A 6,000-nucleotide genomic window follows, 5' to 3' on the forward strand; every position below is an offset into this window, starting at 1 on the left:
ACAATGGAATATTACCCAGCCGTGAAAAAGAATGGCTTCTTGTCATTTGCAGTGACACGAATAGATCTAGAGAGTATAATGCTGAGTGAAATAAGTCAGAGAAAGATGAATGCCAGATGATTTCACTCATACAAAGAATTTAAAAAACAAGCCAAGGAGAAACAAGAGAGACAAAATAAGGAACAATGTAAATTATAGAGAACACACGGATGGTTACCAGAGGGGAGGTGGTGGGGGGCTGGGTGAACTAGGTCATGGGGGTGAAGGAGAGCACATGTCAGGATGAGCACAGGTGATGTATGGAAGTGTTGAATTACTATATTGTATCACTGTATTGCACACCTGAAACTAATGTAACACTGTATGTTAACTAACAAAATAAAAAACTTTTTGAAAAATTACAGTATCGGGGCGCCTGGGTGGCTCAGTGGGTTAAGCCGCTGCCTTCGGCTCAGGTCATGATCTCAGGGTCCTGGGATCGAGTCCCACATCAGGCTCTCTGCTCAGCAGGGAGCCTGCTTCCCTTCCTCTCTCTCTGCCTGCCTCTCTGCCTACTTGTGATCTCTCTTTCTCTGTGTCAAATAAATAAATAAATCTTTAAAAAAAGAAAAAGAAAAATTACAGTATCACACTGACTCATAAGGGTGGGAGCCCCAGTCAAGGAAAGAAAAAAGGAAACTTTATTTATGGAAAATGTAGCAGAGTTTCCTGACTCAGCAGAGCCAGGACTCACGCTGAGTGATTTTGCATGCGGGTGGCTGGAAGCACCGAGGTTTCACTTGTCCACCTTTGGACCCTGCTTCTGTCCCTTGATAGCTAATTGAACTTGGAGTTGCCTCTTGACCTTTCTGAGCTTCATGTTCATCATGTATAAAAGGGATTAATGATACCCATCTGATGGGTTTGCTGCGGGAACTGGAGAGGATGAGGCCCTTGTCTGGCACAGAGTCAGCACCCAGTACATGGAATCTGTTAATGCCATCGCTACCATTGTCCTCTCCAGGGGTCATTGTTCCAGTGTTCATGAGAAATAATCACTGATGGATCTAGAGAGAAGCACAGAAGGCGAGTATCTTTCAGCATCGGTTATCTTTCTATCCTCTTACAGCAGGGGCCAGCAAACTTTTTTCTGTAAAGGACCATATAGTAAATATTTTTGGCTTTGCCAGCCAGGTAGAGTCCATAGCAACTGCTTATCTCAAAACCATCAACAGGGAAACTGTGTCAATAAGTGGGCATGGCTGTACGCCGTAGGTGGCTTTGGAGCCTAGCCCTTGTTTGCCAGCTGCTGTGTGACAACACTTTGACTCTTCTTTACGATTTGATCCCTTTTCATCTTGTGTTCTATAGCTCGAGGTGAATGTACTTGATCTGAATGGAAGCTCCTAAAAGTCAGGATGCATTCCAGAATTGCTCTTGTATGTCCTCAGTTTCCTTGCAAGGGAGAACTTATTGGATGAGTATCGTGGGATGCTTAGTGCAGTGCAGTGGAATGGTTAAGACCACAGTGTTCAAAGTCGTAAAGGCCTGGCTTCAAATTCTCATGACCCTAGTCGAGTGATTTCCCTTCCCCGAATCTCAGTTTTGCAACTGTAAAGAAGCAAGTTCGCAGGGTGCCCTTTTGATTAGGTCGCTGGAAGGACTGAATAAAACGACAGTGGCTGGCAGGTGGCAGACACTGAGTTCCTTAACTAGAACCGACATAGACCACGTACTCACTGAGTAGTTGTGGAATGCCATTCATGAAGCCCGAGGGACAAGCTCATTCTTTCTCTGGGCCTCAGTTTCCTTATCTGTGCAATGGCAATAAGAAAATGTGTTTTGGTGATGTCATAAGAACCCCTTGGTAAATCACGTAGCTTCACTCTCAATTGAGCTATTTTTACAAGTAGCATCTTCGGTATCCTCTTCCTCCTCATCTTCTTAGTAGCCTCCAGCCCTCAGTTCTCCCTCCCCTCATCCTTTTCTGTTTTTTTAAAGATTTTATTTACTTGACATAGAGACAGCGAGAGAGGAAACACAAGCAGGGGGAGCGGGAGAGGCAGAAGCAGGCTTCCTGCTGAGCAGGTAGCCCAATGCCAGGCTGAATCCCAGGACTCTGGGATCATGACCTGAGCCTAAGGTAGGCTCTTAAGGACTGAGCCACTGGGTGCCCCTCCCCTAATGCTTTTAGATAAAGGTTTATAAACTTTGGCACAGTTGACATTTAGGGTAGATCTTTGTTATGAGGGGCTTGTCCTGTGCATTGCACGATGTTTAGTAACATATCTGGGTCCTACCCATTAGATGCCAGATGCTCTCCTCACCCCCCACCAGTTGTGACAATCAAAAATGTCTAGAGACATCATCACATGTCCTCTGGGGGGCAAAATTGTCCCCTGCTTAAAAACCATTGCATTAGAACAAGCCTAACATATACAGCAAGGCAAAATCTTGAATGAGGATCAAGTCTGGGGCATTCTGTGCTGCAGGAGATGGGTGGGGAAGTGATTATTCTCTCTGCAGAGATTCCAGCGTGGTGAAGTGTGACCTTGGACAAGTGACTTAGCCTCTATGAATCTCGGTTTCCTCCTAAGCTAGGGTAAAAATTCCTACACCCCTAGGGTTGTGGGGAAGACTCAGTGGAGTCATATAAACAAATTGCCAAGCACACAGTAAGCACTAAACAAATCATAACTATTCTTTTTACTGCGTCTTTCAGTGGTAATTGATAATATATTAAAATTCCCTTCTGCCTCTGGAATTTCGAGTTTCTCTTTAGACAGTCATCACACAGTTGGCAGACTGGGATGACTGAACTAGATCTGATCTTCAGACTTGTATTAGACGGGCGATGTGATTTAAAAATGTTTGCATCCATAGCTTTTATGTAAATGTCAGGCAGTTTCGCCTCAAGTTCCAGGTTGGGGGCTTTTCCTGGAGAAGTGGATCAGCAGCTGGGGCTGGAGACCCCTGTGGCATCTGGTAGCTGGGGCTGGTGGCTACCACCTCCCTTAGGTGGGGAGCGTGCTCTTCTGTCCCCCTAACACCTGGCCAGGCTCATTTTGGCTTACTGAATGGTGTTGGCCTCTTGGTACCTGCAGGTGTTCAAGCTTGCAACTTCTGTATCTGGAATTCTTTCTCCAGATTCTTTTGATCATTTCTCAAGATCATTTGATGATTCTTATCCAGGTGTTTCTGTCCTTTACTTAACACCCAACCTCCTTCCAGCCCGGGAGAGTGAGCCACTTAGGACTCACGCTGTTTAATCTTAGTGTCCCTTTGACAGGTCAGTCTTGACGAGGAGTCAGGCAGGGCTGTCTCCAGTCATCTCATTTTGGGGTGCTGTGCAGGTCTGAGGCTCCAGGACCCCCATCCTGTCATCTCTTCCCATTCTTCTGACCCACATCCTCCCCGAGTCCAATCTTCCCCAGCAAAACCAGAACTGGCAGCTTCTCGACAACCGTTTATCAGAAGCGAGGAAATAACAGCTTTTAAACACAGTTCTTAGGCCTGAAGACTGTGATCAGATTCCGAACCATTTCCAGAAGTGCCCCTTGGGGCCCAGGGGGAGACGTGGTTTCCATGATAACAACTCCTTGCTGGCTCTTGTCTCCAGTCCCTCAGAAGGGAAGGCAGATCTTACCTCCCAATGGCACTGGAGGAAATTTAAATACAAAAACCCTGCCAGGGGGCACCTAGGTGGCTCAGTGGGTTAAGCCTCTGTCTTCAGCTCGGGTCATGGTCTCAGGGTCCTGGGATCGAGCCCCGAATTGGGCTCTCTGCTCAGCAGGGAGCCTGCTTCCCCCTTTCTCTCTGCCTGCCTCTCTGCCTACTTGTGATCTCTCTCTCTGTCAAATAAATAAATAAATAAATAAAATCTTTAAAAAAAAAAAAAACAAAACCTACCAGGAATGACATGTGTAGAATCAAATATGTTGTGGGTGAATGCAGCTGTAACCGAGAGCCTTGTGGAGCCATCACCTCTGGACACCCCTTCTGGTATGCGCAGACCAGGGGGCCACCTGGAGGGATGAAGGGAGCTGTGAATGGGGAGAAAGACACAGTTCTTCCCTGACAGGGTAAGCGCCTCTCCCTCAGACTATCTTGGGTCTTAAGTGCTTTCCTGGGAACGATAAAACACTAAGTAGACAAAAGAGAAACGAGAAAATTAAACTAGGAAAGGCTGGGGTGGTCGGGAAGATGCTTCATAGACAGACAATTATCATATATGCAAATGACTTCGAGTTCTCCGGTATCAAGAAAGCACTTCATATTAGTGATAATATTTATTATTATCTGATCGGCTCTGCTTCAGAGGCAGCGGTGATAATGAGCAAACTTCTGTGGAGTACTTACTCTGATTTATGCCCAGGCTCTTAATTCTCAGAACAATCACACCTGGGAGAATTGTTACTGTCTTTTAGGGATACACTGAGGCTCTGAGCAGTTAAACAGTTTGCCCCCAGGCCACACAGCCCACTAGTGATAGAGTGTGGACCCAGATCCAGGTCTTTCTGACTCCACAGTCTGTGATCATATCTACCACACAACACTGCCTCCCTTTTCTCAGCCTGGGTAGAGAACAGTGTCTAGGAATCTCGGGAGGGGCGTAGGAACTGTGAGCTTCTAGAGGCAACAGATAAAGCTACCTTAGCTATCATTCTAAACCCAGTGCCTGGTGTCGCCCCAGAAGCATAGAAGGCACTCAACAAATATTTGTTGGATTCACGAGAGGGCCGAGATTAATGCAAATGGATTTATCTCTATCGGTAGGCTCTGAGGCAAGGCAAAGAGGTAGGTTTGTATTATGATTGTGTTTAATTTTCCTTCTCTGTCTCTGAATTGTGAGCACCTGTTTCTGTGATGGTGCCTGTGCTTGTTAGCCAGAGACGCTGTAGCAGAATACCACAGACTGGGTGGCTTACACAACAGGACTTTTTTTTTCCCCAGTTCTGGAGGCTGGAAGCTTGAGGCCAAGGTCAGCAAATTTGGTTTCTTCTGAGGCCTCTGTCCTTGGCTTGCAGAAGACCATTTTCTCGTGCTGTCTTCCCGTGGTCATCTCTTTGTACGGACATGTGTCCTAATTTCCTCTTCTTTTAAGAACACCAGTAATACTGGATTAGGGCCTTCCCTAATGACCCCATTTTATTGTAATCCCCTCTTTTAAAGGTCCTGTCTTTAAATACAGTCATATTCTGAAACCTGGGGGGTTAGAACTTCCACATACGAATTTGAAAAAAGGCATAATTCTTTCCGTAACAGTGTCAGTTTTGTTCATTTTCTTATTTGCACAGCTTCACAGGGGGTCTAGCACTCAGTTAGCTAGGTAGATTGGATAAAGGAAAGAAGAAAAGACTAGTAAATGGACGGATGGATAGTGGGTTGGGGGGATGGGTAGATGGATGGATGGATGGGTAATGGGTAGGTTGTTGGCTAAGTGAGTAGATGAGTGAATGGGTGGCTGGATGGGTGGTTGATGGGTGGATAGATGGATCTATAGATGATGGGTGAGTAGATGGTTAAATGGGTGGAAGGATGGATGGGTAGATCTAGAATGTGATGCTTTACCATGATGGGTGAATCTTTACCATGATGGATGAGTGGATTGATGGGTGGTTGATGGCTAAATGGGTGGATGGATGGCTGGAGAGATCTGGGGTGTGGTACTTCACCATGATGGGATGCCTCTGCCGATATCTGACCACTCGACAGGGACTTGTGCTTGTATAATATCATCTCACATCTAAATTTGAATCGTGTTTCTACCAAAGGTCTCTGCTTTGTCTCCTCAGTGCTTACCACTCTTATAAGCGAGGTATTTTGCTTATACCTTTTCTGTATTTCCTGCCTCTACCAACTAGATCCATGAGGATGGAGGGTTCTCTCTGTCTTGTTTACTGTTCTATTCTTGGCACCTAGAACAAAGCTGGCACATGGTAGGTATTCAGGAACTATGTGGTGACTGAATAAATAAATGAGTTAGCCTCCTTCCTTGGCCCCCGTCTAGATACCGTAAGA

This window comes from Mustela putorius, unplaced genomic scaffold, assembly GCF_011764305.1.
Source record: "Mustela putorius furo isolate JIRA1106 unplaced genomic scaffold, ASM1176430v1.1 tig00537248_pilon_pilon_pilon, whole genome shotgun sequence".
In the NCBI taxonomy this organism is placed as follows: domain Eukaryota; kingdom Metazoa; phylum Chordata; class Mammalia; order Carnivora; family Mustelidae; genus Mustela; species Mustela putorius.